This window comes from Apis mellifera, linkage group LG12 (genome assembly GCF_003254395.2).
Source record: "Apis mellifera strain DH4 linkage group LG12, Amel_HAv3.1, whole genome shotgun sequence".
In the NCBI taxonomy this organism is placed as follows: domain Eukaryota; kingdom Metazoa; phylum Arthropoda; class Insecta; order Hymenoptera; family Apidae; genus Apis; species Apis mellifera.
In genome coordinates, this window is record NC_037649.1 from 8,434,831 (window position 1) to 8,447,017 (window position 12,187).

Below are 12,187 nucleotides of genomic sequence, written 5' to 3' on the forward strand. Positions count from 1 at the left end.
TGAAAAATCACCAGAACGAAATTTGTCAAACCAATTTTGACATTGCCGTTCTTTTAAGGCTTCGTCGCCATAAACAGCACATAACTTTTTGCGAGCTTGCGATGCGTTTTTCCCTTTGCGGAAATAAAAAAGCAAAATATGACGATAATGTTCCTTTTGATTTTCCATTTTTCAACGAACGCCAAACGAAAACTACGCAACCGATCAAAAAACTTTTTTTTACCGATTGACAGTTGAATTGCCAACTATCAAATAACAAAATGTGTTTTACATTTGGACTCAACTGAAGCCATCTATGAGTGAAATCCTCAATTACTTAGTTGCCAATCCAATACATAGAGAAAGAGAGAGAGATGGAAAAATTTTTACTCGATCTCGAAAGCTAATAACATCGACTCGAATTCTCCTAATCGACTCGATCTTAAACTTTTGCTCGAGCCTTCCAAATATCCCCCGTTATCCGCCGAAATAAGAATATTCGTAGGGCGGGAGATGGGATCTCGAGACACGTGGATTCTTCTCCCCCCGTTCGAAACGCTCGAGTCAGGAAATTCGACGCGAAAGATAAAGGAAGTTTGCGACTTCGGCCAGATCCCGTAATCCGGAGATGAATTGGAGCGATCAGGATCGGGATTTGCGCGGGGGCCGCGTCACGTATTCACGTGGGAGGGAGGGAGGGAGGTGTCGTTGGACGTCGATACGATCGATACGGGGAGGGGAGGGAACCAACAGGTGAAGTTAGCATCGCGGAAGAAGCGGTATGGAGGCCAAGGGGAGAATGTAAAATTAGCCGGGTTAGAGGGTTGGCGAGTCAGCTCGGTTCGATCGCTTAATGGACTCTGGGCTTCGTTATCTGGGCTTCCATCGCGAACGGATCTTACGTATCTTTCTCTCTATATTCTTTTACGCTTTCTCTCTTCGGATTCGGCAATTATTCGAGGAATTATATATTTTTTTTTTCGAGAAGATTCTTTTTAGTTTTCGTGATTATTCGATTTGAATAATTCGTATACTTGTTTACTTGAAAGTAGAATTTTTCTTTCCTTTCGTTTGGCTGGGAGTTGTTATTTATTTAGTCGTGCGTATTGCGCGTGTTTTTTTCCCCGGGTTTTCTTCTAGAGAATCTTTAGGGAATCGAGGAATTGATGGAACGAGGTTTCGCCATTGGGATTTCGTATTATTAGAATTCCTCCTCCGTTTCGCTCTCTTTCCCCCGTGGCATTAATTATTCCAAATCTTTTTATTATTTCCCTCCTTTTAACCTTTGGAATCGTGCGCCGGGATTCGCTATTATTAAAATTCTTCCTTCCCTTCTTTGATATCTAACCTGGGATTATTTCTCCAATTATTATTATCCGCTAAACCGTTTCCTTTATAACATAACGTTGTACAATCAAGACGTTTCGATTCCAATTCTCGTCAAATCTTTTCCTTTTTCCTTCGACAAAGAAATTTGACGATAAAAAAAGAAAATCTCTCGAATTCGATATAAATTGTCACGCGAGAGAGAAGGAACACCTTGGAAGATAATGGAGGTGAAAATCCTTTCTCCTCGTTAACGTTTGAAATCTGTTTCCGGAAGGGTTGCCGTGCCATTAGTCAAAGCCAGACGCACGCAATTCCAGATTCTGTCTGAGGATCGAGTCCCAACCGATACAATTTCTGTCTACTTAGTATGGGTGACGGCGCGAAAGGGAAAGAAACTGTTGGAGGAGAAACATTTCTCGCGGGACGTCGCCTTCCTCCTCCTGGTTCGATAAACCACGGATTCTCTCGTCCATTTTCGTTGATTGCCGTCACTTCGCTGTGTTGGAAGGGCTTATCTCTTATTCTCGTGGAACACGTGCATCCTTTTCCTTCGAGAAGATAAAACAAGGGTAGTGGTAAAATATTCAAGGATGATTAATAATACATTCGATGGGGAGAAATTCTTCTGCTTGTAAATATTCGAGGAAATTATAGAAGAATATCTGGAATTTATTCTATGGACAATTATAGACTATAAGATTTCGCTTCTATATTTGATGAGTTCGAATCGAGTTCGTAACGAGAACAAAATTTTTTAATCCGATCAAACGGATTGCACTTTTTAACCTGCAATCGATCTGTTTACAGTTAATTGAATAAAGCTCGCGATAATGCCGTAAATATTATTTCATCGAAATATATATATATATATGTATACAAGCAACGAGGTTTTGCAATTCAAACTTGTGCCTGGATTCCCACCGGTTGTTTCGAGATACTAGTTCTTTTGTTGTTTTCTCTCTCTCTTCTCCTTCCAGTTTCACCATGAACGAGGAAAACGTTTATACTCGATGGAAATCGTGGAAAAATGTTTCCCTCGAATAATACACTCGCTCCTGAGAGGAGAAAATAATAGAAATGGATATTATTTTTTTCTTTTTTTTAATTTACAATTAAATTTCTCATGATCAGACTTAATTAATTTTAATTAATCGACGGTAATATATCTTGATCATCTGTGAATTTGGAATATTATATCTCGATGCTTACTTATATATTCGATATAATTTTTCAATCGTTCACCATTTTGTCGCAGATTGTCTTATATCGGCTTTCTTAAAAAAATCATCTGTAAATTTAGAACAGGATATTTTATCTCGATGCTTACTTATATATTCGATATAATTTTTAAATCATTTCACGATTTTGTCGCAGATTGTCTTATATCGGCTTTCTTAAAAAGATCATCTGTGAATTTGGAACAGGATATTTTATATCTCGATGCTTACTTATATATTCGATATAATTTTTCAATCATTTCACGATTTTGTCTTATATCGGCTTTCTTAAAAAGATCATCTGTGAATTTGGAACAGGGTATTTTATATCTCGATGCTTACTTATATATTCGAAAAGAAATATTCGATATAATTTTTCAATCGTTCACCATTTTGTCGCAGATTGTCTTATATCGGCTTTCTTAAAAAGATCATCTGTAAATTTGGAACAGGATATTTTATATCTCGATGCTTAATTATATATTCGCTAAAAAATATTCGATATAATTTTTCAGTCGTTCACCATTTTGTCGTAGATTGTCTTATATCGGCTTTTTTAAAAAAATCATCTGTGAATTTAGAACAGGATATTTTATATCTCGATGCTTACTTATATATTCGAAAAGAAATATTCGATATAATTTTTCAATCGTTCATTTTGTCTTATATCGGCTTTCTTTAAAAAAAAAAATAAAAGTTATAAATAATATTCTCCCAGTTTCCATAAAAAAAAAACCTCAATTTCAATGATTTTACAACCTTGTTCGAAATAACACCGTCGATAAAAATAATCGCAACCCCTTATTCAGCCGCGTGTCGATTAATCGGAATAGAAAAAAAAAAAAAAAAAGGAAAAACGAAAAATCCGGATTCGATGGTTTAAATAAAAATCCCTTCCGCTCGAACGAAGGATGCGCCAGTTACGGGGGTAGAAGAGAGAATAAATACTGGAATTATCGAGAGCACTTTGTTATTTCCCGTCGAAATTTTGCGAAAGTTTGGCCAACGATTATTGCGCATCCTCCTCCTCCTCCTTCTCCTCCTCTTCCTCGGGCGTTGCACATTTTTCCACGGGATTGCAAGAATAATCGTGACGTGCGGGAGAAAGTGGGAAAGGGGCGGAGACACGAATGGTTTCAACCCCGTTTCAACCACCTACGAGTCGAAATTACAGGCTGGAATAAAAGTAGTCTGCGTATTTTTACTCGAACGTTTATATTATACACAGTCTTTTCTTTTTTCCACGCGATTTTAAGAAATATTCTTTCCTCTCTCCCTCTCTCTTTTCTTCGATATTCGTGATTCAGAAATTTTTATTTGGAATAATTTTTATTCGTATAATTGATATATCGATATCTTTCTTTCTTTCTTTCTTTTCTATTCGAAATCGTCTTTCAAACAAGTTCTCGGGGAGGAGAGGGAGTTCTTTTATACTAGTTCTAGTACATTTTGTACAAAGAAGTGAAACGAAGCGGAAGAAGGAGGAACTTATTCGAGGTTTCCGGGAGAAAGAGTCCGAAATTTGCAGATTTTCGCCAAGATGGAACGACGTCCTCGTCGTCGTCGAGACGGTCGTCGGCTTCTAAGGGTGCAATCGTACAACTTTGATAAGCTTCCTTCCGTTGAAACGAACGAGGAAAAACGAGCAAGGGGAAAAGATTTCGTATTGTGGGGGAGGGATGGTCGATATTCTCTCTGACGATTTATTTTTCACGACGGTTGATGTTACAACGGATCAACTTCGGAAGAAAAGAATTTTTTCTTTTTTTTTTCTACCACGAAGACGAAATTCGATGAAATAAAAATTATGGAGAAAAGTGTATAAATAAATTGAAAGGACGAGTCAAATTTCTAACGATGACTTTAATTAAATCTATCGATTAAATTTTTTTCATTAAGTGATACTAATAAGAGATTAATATTAAAATAATTAGCTAATTAATATTAAAATAAGAGAGCTAATTATTTCACTCAACAGTCAAATTGTTTAATTGTTTAATTTCGAGAAAGAGAGAGAGAGAGAAAGAGAGAGTATCTGATGAAAATCATCGTTTTGGAAAATATTCAACTTGAATTTCTACAAAACTCGACGCAAAAGAGAGAAAGGTGAAACGGGGAAACTGCTATTTCGCGTGTTCCTTGTGCATAAAGGATTTGATATATTACGTACATGAAAAAAAAAAAAAAGAAAGAAAAAAGAAGAAGAAAAATCCGCCATTTCATCGTCGTTCAAACGTTCTGTAATTTCTCCATTCCCGCCGCATCGGATATTCGATGCAAAAATCATTAAAGAATTTAAATTTCCAACGGAGGAAATAATATCCTCGACTCGGGCTGGAAACTTGGCTAAAAAAGGAAATCATTTGCGGAGAATAAATTGCAATAAAATAAAATAAAAAGTTCGTTAGATATACATATACATATATATACATCTCGACCAAACTCATTATTTCTTCGTCACGAAACGATTTCCACGACTAACGATGGCTGTAAGAGGAGTGTCGAGGATTAACGAGATAAAACACCCACGTGTTGAACGTTCCTTCGCGCATTCCTCCGCGAGGAGAACGCTCAAAGAATTTCTTTTTTTTCCTTTCCTTTCCTTTCCTTCTTCTCTTTTCTCCCTCCCCTCTCCACGTATACGCAATTCGAGTTTGGAGGGAAAGAAGAAAAGGAGCAAAGGCGCCGCGACGCTTTTGTCACGCAATTTTCACCGAGCGGGGAAAAATCCGATAAACCTTTTTCGAACGTGTCCCTCTTTTTCATTTTGTCGCGAATCGTTCATGGAAACCTTCAACCGGGAAACGAAATACGATTTAAGGCGAAATTGAAGGAGTTCCCTCGGCTGGATTTTCTCTTTTAAGAATCTCGCTGCAATCCCGCCACCCGTGAAAAATGTATTCGAGATTTAAGTCGGGAAAACAGAGATCCGCGAGGTGCCAGGGAATCGAACTATCGTTCGCTCGGAATTGATAGCGTCCCTTAACTCATTCGATAAATCTCAAACTCGAGTATAAATTTGCCAACAGATATGAATTTTTCTTTAGCTTCTTAATTTTTTTTTTTAATTCGAATTAAGGGAACTGAAAATAAGGATGCTCGATCATCCCCTGCATCGTAGGAATCGAGATTCGATTTCTTAAAAAAGATAGATTTATTTTTTATTTCAAAAATTGAATTTGCTAACAAATTACTCCTCCTTCTCAAAACTTCCTCGTAAATTCGTAATATTAGAACAAAAAATTACACAAATCGAATCGGTTTAGGTATGTTTTATTTACATATTACGAATCGGCGGAACATTATTTCGAAATTTGACAGGCGACAGGTGGTATCGACAGTTTCGAAACGAAGACGGAATTGTTGAAAAAGTTTTGAACTGATTATTTCACAATTGTATTAATAATTTTCGACTACGCATCCTGGAAAGAAAATTGACCGATGGATTTCGCCCTGTTTTCTGTCCGTGCATCGATCATTGCGCGTTGATTAATGATTAACGAGTGAATAATTGATGAGAATACAATGATCGAGTATATTTCGAAAGATAAATCTGTGTAAAACCAGGCACCGATTCATCGTTTCGAAAAACGAAGGAAACCAGATCGACGACCATCGACGGTTTTCTAGTCAAAGTGAATCCAAACTGTGATAAAAAAAATACGATATAGAAATATTATTCAACCTTGGAAATACAGCAAGCGAAGTAATTTGAATCGAATCGTTGAAAAATATTTCGATTTGTATTGATCCCATATTTTAAATCTTCTTAATCTTAAATCTGTTTCTTACTTAGCAACGCGAAAAATTGACTTATCGTGGAGGAGGAAGATATTCAAGCCCGACCTAATTGCTAAATCCGTTGCCGGCTTGGCGCGCGATAGATCGATATTCCGCCATTCGATACGTTGATAGGCAAACAGGGAATATTTACCTAACCCACCGTAGCAAAGGGGGATCGTGTCGCCATGGGTTGGTGAAAACGAGGGTGGAAAAAAATATTCGAAAAAATTTCCGCGCGGTCATCGACGCGAACGCGATGAAAAAAAGGAAGGAGGGGGGAGGGAGGGAAAAATACGCGGAATAGAAATTAATAAAAATCGCGAGTCCAATTTTTCATCGGAATTTATTTAACTCGGGAAAACATGGGGGGGTGAATGTGAATCGGTGGATGGCTTTTTTTCCATCCGTGTGTGCACGAATCGATGAAAATTATTTTCGATTCATTCCGTGGCTCATTTACAAATTTTTCAAATCATTTACAATTTTGCATCGCGGACAAAAATCGAGAATGCAAAGTGGGAGGAGATAGGCGCATTATTCGAGATGGAGATCGATAGAGGAGAAACGTCGTTCCTTGTTAAATTCGATCGATATTGTTTTACATTTTTTTTCCCGATCGTTGCTAATATTTCGAAATCAAATATCTTGTTTAAATATTTTAAATATTTTGATCGCATTGCGGCTTTATATTCGATAATAAAATCCTTCGCTCTTTTCCCCCGATTACCTTACGACCGAATTTTATTAATTTCCAACTTCTCTCGAAATTTGCATTTGATTTTCCTATTATAAAAAATATATCCAAATTAAATATAATATATATATATATATATATATATATACATCGTATTTTATATTCAATATATCAAATGCAAAATTTGAAAATATTGAGAAACGATGAATATTTCAACTAGTTAATCCACACGATGTATTTGAAAACAATTTTCCCCGAAAAATATGAATGAAACAACTTCTAAAGCTAATGTACTTCGTCAAAATGCAAAATTCTTCGCATAACGATCGAAAAACAACGGAAGAAGGAAAAAAAGTCAGAATTTTTTCCAAAGTTCGCCAACATCTCCAACAGCCATAATGATACTTTATGGAAATAAGGAAGCAAACGCAATTTTCAAGAGAGCGAGTACGAGTACCCTCTCTGCCGCGTAAGTCGTCCTTATAAATGATCGTACTTATTCATTCGAGACGGAGGAAACAAGAGTTACGTCGCGGTTACATCTCTGAAATATCTCTCTCTCTTGCCACGCGTAGATGAAAGGAAGAAGGGCGCACAAAAGAACCGACCCGACCTCCTCCGCCCGATTCATACGGATAACGATCGCTTTTGGCTTCCACGGTGGTCCAAGGGATTCGGTGGACCGAGCTACGTGGAGAATAATTCGGATCCCGGGGTCGTGGATCGACCCTCGAGACGATGAAACCGTATTGCGATAATAACGATTCTCGTGGTGCTATCTGGAATCCTCCAAATGTGGGATGGAACTGGGAAATTTCGATCGAGATTTCTTATTAAGGAAAAAGGATACGTGGAATCAGAGTAGAAAAAGTTATACTCCAGAAATTGTAATTGAAATTTGTAAATTTGACGAGGAAAATTTAGATGGAAAAGAAAATGGCGCAGGAATTTTATTGGGTTGGCAACTAAGTAATTGCGGATTTTTTTTACAAAATCAAAGACAATTTTTTCATGGAACTAAATAACTTTATTCTGTAATGCGTTGCCCATTTTGATCAATGGTCTTTTGCCATCTTTCAGGCAGCATCATAATCCCACGTTCGTAAAACTTGTGGTTTTTATTAGCGAAAAACTGAATCAGGTACGATTTGATATCATCATCGTTATTGAAATTTTTACCATTCAAGGAGTTTTGTAAAGATCGAAACGAAAAGTAATCGGATGGTGCAAGGTCAGGACTATATGGTGGATGTGGCAAAACATCCCAACCAAGCTCCAATAATTTTTGCCGAGTGACCAAAGATGCGTGTGGCCTTGCATCGTCACGATGGAATACAACACCTTTTCGATTTGTCAATTCGGCCCGCTTTTCTTCAACCGCATCGTTTAATTTCGTTAGTTGTTCGATGTAGACGACAGAATTGATCGTTCGGTTGGGTGGTAAGAGTTCAAAATAGACAATTCCTTTGTAATCCCATCAAACTGATAACAAAACCTTCTTTCGACGAATACCAGCTTTCGATGTTGTTCGAGCTGGTTCACGTGGCCTGCTCCACCATCTTTTCCGCTCGATATTGTTGTAAACAACCCATTTTTCATCGCCAGTTATCGGTCGTTTTAAAAATGGATCATTTTCATTACGTTTCTTTAGCAAATCGCAGCTGTTAATGCGTTGCGTTAAACGCTTTTCTTTCAGTTCGTGAGGAAGCCATGTATCGAGTTTTTGAACATAGCCAAGTTGTTTTAAGCGGTTTTCAATGCATGTATGCGATACATGAAGCTTCTCTGCAATCTCACGAGTTGTACTGTGACGATCCGAATCGATTATTGCTTTGATTAGCTCGTCATCAACTTCAACTGAAATCCGCAATTACTTAGTTGCCAATCCAATAATTTGTATATAAATAATAAAAAGGGATTATTGCCTGCTTTATTTATATTTTATAAATCTATAATATTGAAACGAGAGAGAGAGAGAGAAGGGATTGTAGAGACTAACTGATAACAAGTGGGGCACGAGCGAATAACAAGTATCGGATCATGCGTGCTGATACTAAGGACCTCGAGATAGGCCGAGTCAATATCGGTGACCCCGAGGTCACGGCGCTCGGTAACGAGTATCTCGGGTCATGGAACTCAATCTCTCCGCGCTTTCCCTATGACACGGATCGTTTCCAATTATTTCACGTTGCATATGTAATCACAGATCACACGCGTGTATAATAGTTGATCAGATACAATACGATGGAATAGTCGTGTGAATTGAAAATGAACATCAATGGTATCATATAACTCGATACCACGGCTATTAGCCCGATTATTCAACTTTGTAACGGTTTTACCCCGGTTTATATCTCACGGAAAAGGAGATTAGAGAATATTCGCCGATAACATCGTGTATTATTAGACGATAATTAGAGGGGTTATTACGTATTAGACGTAATGTTACGATATATATATATGTATAATGGTTACATCGATCCTGTTTTAATATTTAACGTTTCCAGATATTTGAAATTTGTTGATTAATTAATGATACCATCGGGAGATTTCAAAGATTATTTCGCTTCGCGTATAAACGCTCCGAGGATAAATCGATATTTAATTTCTTCCTTTTCATCTTTAATAATATACGGAATGTAGAATTTAATCGTATTAAAATTGCCATCAAAATATCGATTCGAACGAAATCTATTAATCCATTTTTCTCCTCCCTATGACTTATCCCATCCAATCGCGTACAGTTTTATTCGCTCAAAAAAAAAAAAAAAACAGAAACTAATCGGAATTTTAATTACTAGTCACGCATCGCCTGTCATCAACGAACCGTTCTTCAATGAATTCCTCCTCGCACGAATCGATGCGCTCTTTCCTTCCTCTTTCCAATTTTTCGTTCATCCCAAGTTCAGAACGGAGAAAAACCTTGGGGATCACTTCGCAATTGCTAGTGTGTTTAAACTTCGAAAAAAAAAACGATTTGACTCGAGTAATCAGGGGAATGCACGGTCCAACGTGTCTTGATCAACGTGATTCGAGGTTAGCTGTGGAATTGGTATTTTTTTCCACGCCTATTCCAACTCTGGATACAAAACGCCGGGCGAGTTGTACGACCGTGGATGGGGGAAAAAGGGAGAAATGAACACGACGCGTGTTCCGATGGATTTTGATCGGAAATATGAAACCGATGTTACGTGAAGAGAATGAGCTGCAAAGAGGATCCGTGAAGGGAATTACCGGTGTGCAACCGGTAAATGGAAACGAAATACACGATGTAGTAGTAGATGGTGGCGGGAAGAATGGGAGAAATGGAATTTCGCCTTTTCCTTTTCTTCTTCTTCCTTTCATTTTTAAATTTTCGCTTTTCGACGATCGAAAGAAATTGGAAATTATTGATGGATCTTGATTAAATTTACAATAATCCTCCTTTCTCGTTAAAAGGTATACATAGAAATACACGTTTTTTTTCTAGATTCGAATGAAGAGAGAAATAAGCGACAACGAACGATTTCACGCGGGGGGAAGAATATAACGGCGGTATTTGGGTCCAACTGGTGAGGATATTATTAATTAAAGGTTTCGCGAAAAAACGTACTTGCACGGCCGAAACAAAAACGTACAACGTAACGGAACACGTAGGCGCGGGATCGTAGGAAAACAATTGCAGGATTCAACGATGCGCGAACTCGCGAATACACGATATCTCGAAACAACAACAACAACAACAACAACAACAGCGACGTGAAATTAAATAAAATTAATACTCGCTCGCCGCGCATGTTTGTATTATAAATTTTATCGATTCATTACTCGAGGAGACGCGTTCGAAATATGAGAATTATCGATGATTAATATCGAAACTATCGAATCGGTCAAACGATTGAAATTTAAATAGGATATATCCTTCCAATTGAACGGATAGTCGATTTAATTCGATACGAAAATCAATTTAAATCTTGTTACATCGAATCGGCCGCTCCATTTACCAATATTTGTTGCTTCCTAATTTCTCTACGCCAAAGAATAAAACAACTCTTCGCACTCGTAGCGATATTTTTCCTATCCTCTTTTCTATCGTCAATGGAAAAATAAGATATTTCGTCTTTCTGAATGAATGAATATAATTTCGTGAATGAATATTTAATAATGCAATAAAATTCGCGGTCGTTAAGATCGATAAATATCTGTTGATGATAACTGATAATTGATAAATGAATATAAAGAATGTCCCAAAATTAAGATTTGAATTGAATATAAAAGAGAGTTTTTAAAATATTATTTTTAAAATATTGTTTAATAATGAAGACACGTTGTTGTATCGTATAGCTTCATTTTTACTAGCCCTAAACTCTCAAACTGTTCTTTTTTCAGGCTTGCCAACAACTTAATGCAAAAATGGCGGCAAATTTAAATCTTGCGTTAATTTTGAGATATCCTTTTTGATATAACGTATGATCCTTGGAGCAAACGAATCTTGTTACGAATCAGCTCCATTAATTTACCAATATTGTTACTTCCTAATTTTTCTACGCCAAAGAATAAAATAACTTTTCGATATTCCTCCTATCGTTGTCGAAAAAATAAGATATTCTGAATGAATGAATATAATTTCGTGAATGAATATTTAATAATAGAATAAAATTCGACGAGTGGTCGTTAAGATCGATAAATATCTGTTGATAACTGATAACTGAATAGAAATACATTTGATATAATAATTATCCTTGCAACGAACGACTCGATGACTCAGCAACGACACTCAACATTTAAACGGAGGCTATCGTTGCTCTCTTATTATAACGAAGGATCTTTCGTTACGAAGGAATTTGCATATATATTGTCAATTAATTCTGAAAAATCACACTTGTGTCACGTATGCGTTTGTAACAAAAATATTGGCGGGGACAGATGTGCGACTAATCGTAAATCTCGTTGGTGAATACCTGTCGTAGATTTGGATATGGAAAAAAAAAAAAGAAGAAAGGAAAAAAAAAAAGGATAACACAGGCGTTGTTGTGTTATTGTACGCGAAATATAACGTTGAGCTTTTGCGGGAAACGTGTTTTGGGGGAGAATAAATCAGGCTGGATCGCAGGATAAGCTTGCCAGGATATATAAGGTGAAGTTGGGAAAAATTGGAAATTTTTGGTATTTTGGAAATTTTCGGGCAAATTGTTGCACCGAGAGA

At 37.0% G+C, this 12,187-nt stretch overlaps 1 protein-coding gene across 5 annotated transcripts in view; it reads left to right on the forward strand.

The window, feature by feature from the left end:
- The window catches only part of LOC410373 (leucine-rich repeat-containing protein 15), a 121,403-nt gene that overhangs the window by 88,014 nt on the left and 21,202 nt on the right, over window positions 1–12,187 (forward strand). The window contains exon 1 of one of the 5 annotated variants that reach the window (XM_006565226.3): window positions 10,531–10,553. The exons of the other annotated variants lie outside the window; for them this stretch is intronic. The gene's annotated coding sequence lies outside the window, so the exon portion shown is untranslated. Of the gene's footprint in view, window positions 1–10,530; window positions 10,554–12,187 lie in introns of those variants that run through there. 5 annotated transcript variants of the gene reach the window in all.